The 12,891-nt window shown below is 48.2% G+C and overlaps 1 protein-coding gene across 5 annotated transcripts in view; it reads left to right on the top strand.

The window, feature by feature from the left end:
- The window catches only part of GNB4 (G protein subunit beta 4), a 96,261-nt gene that overhangs the window by 58,233 nt on the left and 25,137 nt on the right, over window positions 1-12,891 (top strand). The window contains exon 1 of one of the 5 annotated variants that reach the window (XM_066601508.1): window positions 3,021-3,039. The exons of 3 other annotated variants lie outside the window; for them this stretch is intronic. The gene's annotated coding sequence lies outside the window, so the exon portion shown is untranslated. Of the gene's footprint in view, window positions 1-3,020; window positions 3,040-3,108; window positions 3,300-12,891 lie in introns of those variants that run through there. One more of the 5 variants, XM_066601475.1, reaches the window with a different exon arrangement.

The following is a 12,891-nucleotide window of genomic DNA, read 5'->3' as shown; positions in this document are numbered from 1 at the left end:
AATACACGGGCATATCTGCCTGTGTGACTCCGCCCTTATACCGAACAAGTGGTTGTGCCACCAATGGCAGTAACAACTGTAATCAAAGATTTGCACTAGCCTATAATGAGTTTGTTACATCGCTGTTGAGGAATTTTGGATACTTTTCTTTGCAGAATTATTTAAATTGAGCTGCATTGTAGGGTTTTTGAGCTTGAGCTGCCCCTTTAAGGACTTACCACTGCATCTCCATGGTTAAGTCAAGATTCTGACTTGGCCACTCCAAAATCTTAATTTAGTTTGTTTTGAGCCAATCAGAAGTGGACTTGCTTATGTGCATTGGCTTGTTGTCCTGCTGAATAACTCAAGTAGTGCTTGAGCTTAAGGTCACGAACTGAACAGGTGGCCCATGGTGTAAAATAAAGCAGCTGATATTTGCCCTTTCTCCACTCATCCCCTGCCGGTTGCCCAAGGTTTTCACCCGATGACTTCATCTATGACGTCATAGATTGATTACAGCCTGTAAACAAAGAGCACAGCGGAGACCCGGGGCTGCCAGCAGGGGCCGAAAGGGGAGCGGGGAGAGGAGAGTGTAGCAGTTTTAGGCACTGGGTTGGAGCCTTAGGTGTAATAGTTGCAGTTCTGGAGAGTAGTCAGGGAAGAGCCAGGAGTCAGCAACGGGAGGTTTTGGTTTGCAATACAGATGGATGAGGCGGGTAACGTAGTCAGAAGGGAAGCCAGGGGTTGGTATCAGAAGGTCTTAGTAGAATCGCAGAGGAACAGACAGAAATGGAGCTTGATCAAGGCTTGTAGCACAATAATTACTCAAGGAAGGAGGGAACAGGGTGAGGTTTATATAGAAAGCCTAATCAGGGAAAGGATGGAGCCAGGATACGTGAACAAGGCTAAAGTATGCAGGGGAACTTGTCCAGAGGCCTGCTGGCTGGAGTGCAAGAGGTCCTGGGTTCAAGTCCTGACCAAGAGTTATAGCTGCTTTGTTATTTTACATCATGGGGTACCCATTGAGATGCCATTTACATAAATCGGACAACCCCTTTAACTGAGGCAAGCGAGGCCTGCACTTTTTTACATCTTTGTCGGAGTACTTTTAAGACTTCTTGGATGAGATATCAACACACTCTTTGTGAAATTGTAGTAGGCAAGCCACTCATTGCAAGTTCACCAGCTTCCAAGTGTTATCCACCTGCGGACAATGACTCTCACATTGGTTTGCTGGAGTCCTGGATACTTAGCCATGGCCTTGTTAGCCTTTCCAGATTGGTACACTTCAGTAACTTTGCTTTACATCTGTTAATGACTCTCTTTAGTGCTGCTTTTTGAGACCCAGTGTACTTCACATCAGTAGGCAGGTTCTATTTAAAGGGGTTGTCTGAGTATAACATTTTTGTCATGCTCTAAAATAACCAAAAAAACGATTCTTACCTCTCTTCTTCCCCATCGAAGCAACAGAGCGCCTCCGGTGAATCTCCTGCTGTCAGCGCTGCCTGGAAGTCATGTGACGATTGCGGCCAATTAGTGGCTGCAACGTCCCGTCCTGAACTCTTGGTATTATGGCACCCAGGAGGTGAGTGCTGATGCCAGCAGAACGGGATGTGACGCTGCGGCCTCTGATTGGCTGCAGCAGTCACCTGACTTCTGGCCAGCGTGACAGCTGGAGATTTAATGGAACCACTCTGCTGCTTCCAGGGGGGAGAAGAAAGTTAAGTATTGATTCTTTGGTTATTTTAGAGCATGCATGGGCATTTAACAAAAAATGTCATAATTGGGCAACCCCTTTAAGTGATGCTCACGTTTAACAGTGTGGCAGTAATGCCATCTGGGGGTGTAGTGAAATTGCACCCAGTTATTAATTGAATTGGATTAACTGGTTGATTCACTAGCTAATTACTTTTCACATCGTGACGGCAGCATTCTTCCTTCAGTAGATGCAACTGTCATTTAAAATCAGCATTTAGGCTGCATTCCCCCAGGCTTGTGGCTGAAACCCCGCCCAGCCACGGCAGCCAATGGCTGCACAATCTTGCCGATCATGTTGGTAAGATCATGTGACTATTGGTAGCTGCAGCTGGGCGGGGTTTCAGCCAGAAGAGTTTTGTGCTGTGAGTCAGTGCTGCTAGGTGATTACTCGGGTTATCTGTGGAGAGAGTATTAAAGCGATCCCCCCCCCCCCCCCCCCCCCCCCCCCGTCCTGGGAAAACAGCGATGGCTGCACCTGCACCGATTCTCAGACTACCTGATGCCCACTGTGAACTACTATGCATTGGTAGTCTAAGACATTACACCTGCTTTGATTGGCCATTGCTGCCCATGTGAGCAGTGCTGGCCAATCAGATCAGCCTGTAGTGTCTTAGACTACCAACGTACAGTTTGCATCAAGCAGTCTGAGAATCGATGCAGCCATCTTTGTTTTCCAGTACCCGGGGGTCACTTCAAGGTGCATTTACATGGGCCAATTATTAACACTCGCCTGACCGTTTGTTTCCCAGGTAATTGGCCTGTCTGAACCCGCCCATTTGTCAGATGATCTGCTCGTTTAAGCTTGATAGTCGACATTAGTCAGCCCTTGGCCTGTGTAAATGGGTGCCTGGACACAACTGGTTTTAATGTTGCGGCTGTTCGATGTCTGTATATATAGCTATCTGTATATGTGTGTGTGTGTGTGTGTGTGTGTGTGTATATATATATATATATATATATGTATATGTCGGTATATATAGATATATATGTATATAGACACACACACACAGATAAAATGTCCTTCCTTGGCTGGCTGTCACACATATTAATTTATTACACCGCAATATAGGAATAGTCTCTTCTTCCTCTTCGCCCCATTTGTATTTCACTGTTGGCAGGGCAATATGATTATAAAAAGGAAGCGAGCCTTCAGTGCTGTCATTTCCCCTCCCCTTTGCGTTACTTGGTAGCGTCCGTGCTCTCGCTGCGGGTCGTACTATTCTTTTTTTTAGGGGGGTTGATGAAAAGCTTTCCTCTCGCATCCCCAGTCTGGTGGCGGTATCGGAAGGCTCGAGCGGAAGGGTAGGACCCTCCTCATCCACGGTGACAGGACGGGGGTGTATGTGAGGCGAGCACACTGCTGGATTTTGGATCTGTGTGGGTGTAGTGAGTGACACCCCCCTCTCTGTGGTGTGTGTGGTTCGGGCCTGGGTGTGGCGGATCTCAGGGCCGTGTGATACAGGCTGCAGGAGGCTCTCCTTCTAACGGGATCCCGGGCTGAAGAGGCGGCGGGGAGGCGAGGTCACCGAGAGGAGGCCGCGGCAGCAGCAGCAGCGGGTGATGTAAGTGGCGGCCGTGCGCTCCTCTCCGCCCTCGTTCCACGGAGCCGTCAGCGCCCTCCTCCATCTGTGTCTGCTCCCGTTATCCTTCCCCGCCGTCATCCTCCGCTTCTCGCCCGTCACCATTCTCCTCCCGCCATCCCTCATTCTGCGACTTCCTCATTCTTCTCCGCCGCCCTCTCCCCCAGCGGCCGTCCCTGCGGCCCCGTGCAGCTTGTTGTTGGGGAGCCCCGGGCCCCCCTAGTGGCCCCGCACCTGCAGGGGGTCATTCACCCCGCTGTACTCTGCATCTGTGTTACGTATTTACGGATGTAACGCGTGCGGCGTATGATGGGTGGAAAATGGCGCGTGTCGCGTTATTACGGACCGAAACCGCAGGTTCAGGTCTATGTGAGCCTTTAGAAAAATGCAGTGAATGTGCGCAAAAAAATGCATACAGGAGCGAAAACCGCGGTTTATTTTTTTTAATTAATTTTTTTTGCGCGCCAAAACTGCGGCTGCCCGTCTGACCCTGGCTTAAGGCCTCCGCCATGTCTATGGGGGTCTGTTTTCATTATTTATTTATTTATTTATTTTTATTTTTTTTCCACTATTATGAAGAAAAACTGAACCCAGCACCATAATGAATGGCGCTATTTGCCCTGTAATAGGTCAGATGGGTCCCCTCTAATACGGATGTTTGGCAGTAGATGCCTTTTAGAGCCCCGTAGGGCGGGTGGGCGAAGCGTTGGCGGTTGCCTGCGCAGGTGCTTACTGCTCTGTGTAGTGATGTGCTCACTAGCGCCTCCGTGGACTGCAGTGGGATTTTTCTAGTTCTGTAAGTTGGCATGAGTTCAGCGTCGGATCGCCGCTTTAGTGGCCAGTTGTGTGTGGCCTGGACTATGGGGGGCATGTGGCGGGCGGGGGTCGCCCTAGAGGTGGTATTCATGGCGTTGAGTGAGCCGCTCCGTTCTCAAACGGCATATTGAAGGGGTTATCGGGTTTGGAAGCTGCGGCCTGCTCTGTGAGGATGGGCCACCGCTGCCGGGACCCCAGCAGCCCACCCAACTAGCTGTATGAGGGGCCGCAGCTCTTGTGTGGGCGCCTTTACTAGTGAGTGGTCCTGTTTGTGGTGCTCTGCTTCTCATGGCGTAAGTCCTGCAGGATAGTCCTGGTCACTCCATGGAGAGTGCTGCAGTACTCAGAACGAGCGCCATGAAGACTACAGCCGAGTACAAACATGATCCTACCCCGATGTAGCCGTTGGAGGTCCAGCGCTCACAAGTGCTGCAGCCCCTCGGTACGGCCAACTGGTAGGTGTGCTGGGAATTGGGAGTCTCAAACCGGATATTGGTTACCTGTCCTGAAGGTGGCCCCCGGACAATCCCTCATGCCTTATTAGTGTGGTGGTGGGTGGGCTTTTGGAAAACCCCATCTGGCCTTGTGGGTTCCAATAGGGAGCAGGAAACCTCCACCCACTGGCCAAGCGGGTCCGTCTTATGTTGGCAATAACTGGTGCCGCATGAACCTTGACTACTCTGGCGTCTGTTTGGTCTCCATCCGGTGTCTCACAGATGGCGCAGCACATGGTGGTAGTTCGTCTTGGCTATTTTTACTGGTTGGCTCCTCCAGCATGGCTGCTCCTGCCACTTCTTGATTCCATTGGCTGTAGCCAATCCCTGGCCTTGGCAGTATGCGGGTTGAGACCGCTGAGGCCAGAGATTAGCTGCAGTGTTCGTGTGTGGTATATGGACAGATTCGTCACCGTTGCTGACAGGCATGGTGACGCTGCACTGGCAGAGTATGACATGGTTATCAGTAGCAGCTTCCTACCTTCACCTGTTTCTGTCTTGGGGGCGCTCAGGAGCCTGCTGCCCACCTCTTGTCTTGGACTAGTGGCTTTATGATCTAGATGTATGTGATCACACGTCGGCCGGCCCCCAGCGGCTGCAAGGTGGCCACTAGGTTTCTGTAAATCTTAGCAGTTTAATGTGTAGAATAGAACAGCGGGTTGCGCCACTTTGTCAGCCAAGTACCTACACTGCCTTATTTCCCATTGCAGCTGATGGTATTAATTGGGACCCATCTTACCCTGTAGTATTAACTGGATACACTTGCGGTCTCTCTTGAGAACCTCCCGATTAGATATCCGCTGAGCGCGCTATAAATCTAGCGCCGTATTTACGCAGCCGTGTAGGAATCCCACTTCTGGGCAGCGGTTTGCCGGCCTGACTGCGGGGGATGTAGCCAGCTTACTGGTCTATGAAAGCCGTCAATTTTGGTGCATGCCATAGTTGTTCCAAAACTTGTGACTTTCACCTTTTCTAGTTGCTTTTGATAAAGGGAGGGGCTTAGAGGGAGGGGCATGGCCTGTTAGATTTACACCTGACACTGTCAGACACGATAGCTGGAATCCATTCCACATTGCATGGACGGCCCAGGATGTATAGAGGCTTGCGCCCCTTACTCCAAGGGTGTTTCTCTAAGGGGTGGCGGATGAGATGTGTCTGTATTATAAAAACTCTTAGGTTCCAGAAAAATATTCTTCTAGCCATGCCTTATTAAAAAATAAACCAGAAATGTATTTTTACCTTTCCAGTATTTATTGTAAATGACCCGACTTCACAGGAGTCGGTGTGAACTTCTGGCCGGGGGCGTTAAATATGCCAATGTAATGTTTTCTTCTGTGGTTGGGCAGGTGTATTCTTGGCTGGCCCGAGGGGGGCAGTCATGCAGGTAAATGATGTGCTTGTACTGGGGCATCTGTGAGCCTTCAGAGCCGCAGTGTTACATGCTAACTTGTATGTCCCGGTTATTACAGTGTAACGTCTTAAGAACTTGTGTTGTATAAAGTGGCCTACCCCTTTAAAAGGCATCACCGTACACTAAGTTATGGAGCCTATAGGACCGGTCCGAGGAGTCCTGGGATGTACTCTTATATCTGGCTCCCCGTTCCTCCACAGTCGGCCCATACAATAGACTCATCTCTGCAGGGTAAAACGTACAGCCCAGACTACTCACCTTGGTTTATGGTGTGTGTATAGGTGATGACGGGCTCCCTTTACGAGGCCACTTGTCATTACAGACTCTCGTTACGGGTTGGTCTCATTGACAACACTTCCTTACGCCCGATTCATGGGCATCATATAGCGTGGGGGCTTCACTGTCAACACAAAGCTCATCGGTGCCCTTTCTGAGTACCATGAGGATGAGTTTCTGGTGTTTTTAACTAGTACTAGAGTCCAAATGGCCGACTCTCTACTGCCACCTAGGCCATTGTCTAGGGGTAACGCTTACCATCGCTGTCCCTTCGACTAGCGGATATCTCTCCTGACCCCACCATAGAGCTGTTCATTCAGCTTGGTGTCTGTTACTTCCACCATGGTAACTTTAGTGGCTACCGGACTGATACTTATCTGATGGCCATGATACTTTTCTTGCGGTGGCCAAAAGTGGTGCTATTTTTGTTGTAAACCAGGCCAACTAAAGCTACTATAAACTAGGTGGTCTGAACACACAACAGGTTTATCATTCAGCAGAGCTACTGTGATAGACCTGGTGCGTCTTAAGACTGTCCAGTCTGTTTGCACTGTCTATTAGACAGTATTAGTAAATCTGACTTTACAGGCGCCGGCCACTACAGGGGTTGTGGCAGCGGCTTCCTCTCCGGCACTGACAGCGTTAGAGTTCAGGAGGGGCCTGACAATATTATATTAATAATGGACTTTGTTCTGCACATGCGTGGTTTCAGCGAGAATCGGGCTGTTATCACGCTATTTTGTTGAATGCGGCGATCCTACTGCTTCTGCGCATGCGCAAGGTCCCTAAAGTATCACGAGAATTGTCCTGTGCTTGCAGCGCAGGGTCGGCCCGGCCCTGTGACGGCAGTCATGTGATACGGCACCTACGTAGGAGCGTGTCTAAATGCATCTCTATGGGTGCAGAGGGGTAATCCCCTCATCTGGAGTGGGTGGAGCTCAAACTATTTAAACAGGCACCTGGTGAGTGCCTACCGGGTCTGCCAGTCTATACTGGGTTATTGTACCCAGTGGGTGTGCGTTGCTATATGGCGGTGAGCACGCTAGCCTTACATCACGGCTGCATGCTTGAGTGAAAACCTGGTCTAAATGATCCTGACGAAACATATCATGGCTGAAGAAACGCGTCGATGGGTGTAATAGAGGCTCTTTAATAAAAAGGGATAGACGCTAGTATTAGAGCAACCATTAGTTAGTGCTGTAGTATAGATGAGACCTTCTCTACAGTCTCCTAACAATCTAGCATACACCTGAGCTAGCAACCACGCAAAACTTAAAGGGGTTGTCCCGCGGCAGCAAGTGGGGTTAAGTACTTCTGTATGGCCATATTAATGCACTTTGTAATATACATCGTGCATTAAATATGAGCCATACAGAAGTTATTCACTTACCTGCTCCGTTGCTAGCGTCCCCGTCTCCATGGATCCGTCTAAAATCGCCGGCGGCTTGCTTTTTTAGACGCGCTTGCGCAGTCTGTTCTTCTGCTCTCAGCACGAGCCGCTTCAGCGTGCTCGCCGCTACAGCTCTTCTGCGCATGTGCAAACGAGCTGTATCTTCTCGGGAGCGCGCTGGAGCGGCCATTCTGCTACCATCCTCTCTTAGAGAATAGTGCAGAAACTTGAGCAGCCCAGCCGAGAAGCCCAGCCCATAGCCGCCCATGTAAGTGAGGGGTCGGGGGTGATGTGTGCACTGGGGGGCCTGCCGCCGGGCCCCGGAGCCTTCGTCTGTTGTCAGGGGCCTAGCGCGGGGGAGCCGGGGCCTAGCGTCGGTTACCTGCTGCCTGGCGGTGGGTGACTGTGGCCCAAGTGCGTGTGCCGTGGTCAGCGGCTGCGGTGGGTCCGGTCGGCGGCTGCGGGGCGTCTGGTTGTCAGGGAGACACAGCTGGTAGCGTCTCGGGAGCGCGCACGTCGGGCTACAGCAAGCGACGGGAAAAGAGCCGGCGGCCATCTTTGGGAAACTTTTTAGAAGTTGCTGGAACTGTAAGTAGAAACTGGCTAGAAAAGTCATTTACGCGGGTGCTTAGTAATGTATGCTTAATAAGGGGGACTGGGCAAAAAAAAAATTCACTGCTTCCTCGAGACAACCCCTTTAAGAATTTTATATCGGTCAAATGACATCCTAAATCCTCTGGGAATAAGGAATCCTGGATGTCCCATCTGGAGTTGTGAGTCCTTCACCATTAGCTAGATAGGCGTTTATGGGAACCGCATATTCACAGTGGTGGGGCTGTTGTGGAGCTTGGACCCCTAACTATATTCGCCGCATGCCACAATGGGGCCAGTCTAGATGATCAACCAAGTCCTACTAGTATCAACTGCTGTCCCAATGTAAGGTATCTGTAAATACCCAATCATCACAAATACTTAGAGTATAACAATTTTTATCATTTTGTGACTCTAATTGGGTATCATTTAGGGGCTATAGCCACTCCTACCCCATGGGTTTATTTGGATAGGCATCTACCTTTGGGCCATAGATACCTCAAATATAGAGAGGTGCGGGGGGAGCGAAGATCTACTTGTTATATCACTTTGGGCTCTGTGTCATCCCGATCCCCACAACCTACATATGATAAAGATAGTAGTGGTGGATCTCTAGGTCCATAAACAAGCATCTTGGGGTCACTTGGACCTCTTTTATGTGTCTGTTTCTATAGAGTGGGTCACACCAGGGAAGTTAAGATTATTAAAGGTTATATTTTAATTAATTTATTGGTAGGTTCTCAGCAGTGAAGTTGCAATATTGTATCATTAATTATTTCATAATGGTCGGTGATCCAGGGATTATTCCGTTTGCCAGATTGGAGTGGGGAAGGACTTATTGTTTTTTTTTCCCCCCTCCCTAAGGCCTCATGACCACGGCATGGGTGGATTCTGTGCAGGGAATCCGCTACAGAATCCAGCTGGTCCACAGTCACTGAGCCCTGCTTACCAGCACTTGCAGTGGCGTCCGCACAGATCCCTCCACTTCTGGGTTCGCTGTGCATTGTCCTCACGGCTCGCTGTCAGACATGCGCAGTACAGTTTTGTCGTGTGGCGTGTTTAGTTTTTTTATTTTTTTTAATCTACTTTCCCGCAGGTCTGCGGTGCAGGCTGCGGGTGTGCCGCGGATTAGACGGGCTCTAATGACTTCAATGGAAGCCGTTCATGCGGGAACCGCACAAAAATGGAGCGTGCTGTGATGTTTTCTGGACCAGAAGTTTCTCAAATCAAAACTCATGTCTTAATCCATTTGTGGACAGCCATGTATCTCTATGGGCGGCTCCATTTGTGGATCTCCCACGCGGATTCCGCAAATCAAATTTCCCTGTGGACATTGAGGCCTTAAGGAGGAAAATTAGGCTTCTACCTCATGGAGATTTTTTTTTGCCTTCCTCTTTATCAACATTGGGGGGTAATGGGCTGAACTGGATGGACATGGCTCTTTTTTCGGCCTTACACACTGTTACTATGCCTGGAAACCCCCTTTAAAGCTGTATGGCTTACTATTACTGTATTGTGGACGAGTGCTTGACCTGGAGGTGACTTATACACTACACAAGGCACTAAGTGTATGTATTTATGTATATATAATATAATTTTTTTTCATTTTTTTATAGACTGCTGGCTTTGGGGGAAAAAATCCCTCCTCTGCATTGCCCACTAGATTTTTAATAGGTCCGAGTTCTGTCCAAGTTTTCCCTTTTTTATTTAAAAAAAAAAAAAAAAAAAAGTTATAAACTCAGATAAAAAATTGGCGGACCCATAGACCTAATCAGGCGCCATATTTTTGGGATATGTGCTGTCTGTGGATTAAGCGACCGCTGCTTTGATGACCTATGTGGCCATTCTCATCCATGCAATGTGCGGTGTGTCCGCAGATCAAACAGAGGCTATGTCGGATTGACTTTATGATCTGGTCTACTGCCGTGGTTAATGTAATCTGTAGACTGTTACCACCAGGAGTTGGTAGAAATGTACCAATATATTTACAAATCTGGTCTAATTCTATGCAGAATTGGTTGCACATATCTTTTCTCAGGAATTCTGGAAAGTTTTTATTTATTTATTTTTCTCTGGTTATCAAAGGCAATGTAAGTGTGTATGGGATGTAGCTTGGTGATATTATCATAGTGCTCATGAAAAGCCTGATATTGCCATTTTAATACAGTAAATCTATCACTTAAAAACACATGACTCATGTATGAGGGAGTCGGAGGTTTGGCTTACTGGCTCCGCAGTCGCGGTCACCACACTTTCTCTCCTTGTATTAAAGGGACCTGTCACCAGTTTGGCACAGGGTCAACCAGTGACCACTAGGGAACAAATGTAGAGGGCATTCCAAAGCTTTACCCATTACAGCATCTAATGCCCTCGTGCCAAATTGACTTAAAGGGACACTAGCTTTTCAGACAACTTCTGCTCAACATAAAAAAAAAATGTTGCTTTAGCACTGTAAATCACGTTTGAAGTGGCTGCCACTAGGCGGCTTTCAGCTCCTCTGCAATCCACTCTCTGTTGTTGGGTACAGAGCTTCTGTAGTAAGGACACAGAAGTTTCCAAAGCAATAGAGGGAGAGGCTTTCTTGACAGGCAGCTCTGACAGATCTGTAGACAAGGTGATGTCTGTCTTCAGTCTCTGCCTCTCCTGCTGTTAGTGTGTGGTGTGTCTGCGTGTGCACACATTATAGTGGGGCTACTAACAATTTGTCTAGAATCTGTCTAAATGCCTGATGGTCCTAGGAAAACAGAAGGGTGGACATTCAGATGCTGCCCCCTGCTGATTGGGCAAGAGACAGCATGGGAAGTGAGGGAAAGGAAGTGCAATAAGCTACTGTCCTCTGTTGTAGTAATTATTTTGTATCATCTGCAAATATTGATATTTTACTGTGCAGTCCCTCTATCAGGTCATTGATAAATATATTGACAGAATGGGGCCCAATACTGAGCCCTGTGGCACCCCGCTAGCGACGGTGGCCCAATCAGAGCACAAACCATTTATTACCACCCTCTGCTTTCTCTCTCTGAGCCAGTTCTTTACCCAGATACACAGGTTTTCACCCAGACCGAGCTGTCTCATTTTATATATCAGCCTATTATGTGGTCTGAGTGACTTTGAATGACATCTAGACTACCTGGGGCCAGGATTTCAAAAAGTGCCAACTTCAGACTTTTCTTTGGCATTGTACATATAGAAATGGTATGATTGAGGAAAAAGTCCACTGAAAGGGGGATCTTGTGGGTGTAAACAACATGTTGGCACAATGGGTCAGAAGAGAACATCAAGCATTGTTTGTGGTGTGTGTTTTTTGTTTTTGTTTTTTTTTTTTTTTTTTTTTTTTTTTTGTTAACTCATTACAATTTTTTTGAAAATCAAATTACCTTTACATCTTGCACACGTGTACATGTTCCCATTGGGAAAGTACACTCCCCCAGGAGGGAATCCACGGCCTCCTGTACACGGGCGTATTTGCATTGCGAGATCCTCAGCGGCATTCCGCCTCCGGATTTCGCAGCAAATCCAGCTCATAGCATGCCGCGATTTGCTGCGGGATACACACGGCTGGCTTCCAGTAAAGTCAATGGAAGCTGTCCGTGCTGCGGCCTCTTTGCAATCATTACAGAATGGCCGCAAGAGCCAAATCATCGCTTTGGTGACAACGCGGCGTCCTCTCAACTGCGCATGTGCTGGCCGGTTTATTCACAGAACAGGAGGCCATGTCATCGCCATAGCAATGGCGCGGTATCCCTTGTACTGTGCATGTGCCGCCCGACACATTGGCAGCCAGGAGAACATGCTGGATAGGTAAGCAGGTCTAGCACCGGGTCGAACTCTGCTGCGGGAATCCCGCCCTTTGTGTTTTGCTTTTTTTTTCTCTTTAATTTATTCATTCTGTAGCTATCCCCTCAGTTTATATATAAATGGGCAAGTGTGTAATAAGTTATTTCTTTCTCTCTGAAACTCCCAGCCTTGGTTTCCTGAGATGGTCATATGATCTTAATTCTGTCCAGCTCAGATCTGCTTGGGGTTATGTATTTGTTTTCTTGTCAAATTCTCAGCTTGTGTGATTCTTTTACATGCATCTACCACAGAAACTGCATACCAGACAGTTACTGATAATGATCACAGTTATAATAGAGGAGCTTGCAACTCAGCCTCCCGTCTGGCACTCTGGGGGGGGGGGGGGTGTCTTGCTGTAGTGGCTACACTGATCAAACTTTTATGAAAGGTTTTGTCCACTGGGGATCCTGCAGCTGAGACCCTTACTAATTGCTAGAACAAGGGGGCTGCAGCAGTCGTCTAGTACTAGTGATCGGTGGGAGTCTGCAGCAGTACCTCCAGTGATCGATCGAAACTTCTGCCATGTCCAAGAGACTTCACAAGTGTAGCTAGTCTTTGACGGAGCAGTACATCTTAAAATTATATAAAATTTAAACTGCTTATTAATACCCAAGACTACTTTAATTGGCCCTCTATGCATGTGCTGCTACTGATAAAATGCAAGTTTCTCCAAAACTACTGCACAGATCCACACAGCGGAAATATCATTGTATTCATTTTAACATAAAAACGAGTACTGTACCATTAAAAATCCAACTA

Source organism: Eleutherodactylus coqui, chromosome 1 (genome assembly GCF_035609145.1).
Source record: "Eleutherodactylus coqui strain aEleCoq1 chromosome 1, aEleCoq1.hap1, whole genome shotgun sequence".
Lineage (NCBI taxonomy): Eukaryota > Metazoa > Chordata > Amphibia > Anura > Eleutherodactylidae > Eleutherodactylus > Eleutherodactylus coqui.
The sequence above is the reverse complement of the archived record's forward strand: the minus strand, read 5'-3'. Positions and strand labels throughout refer to the sequence as shown.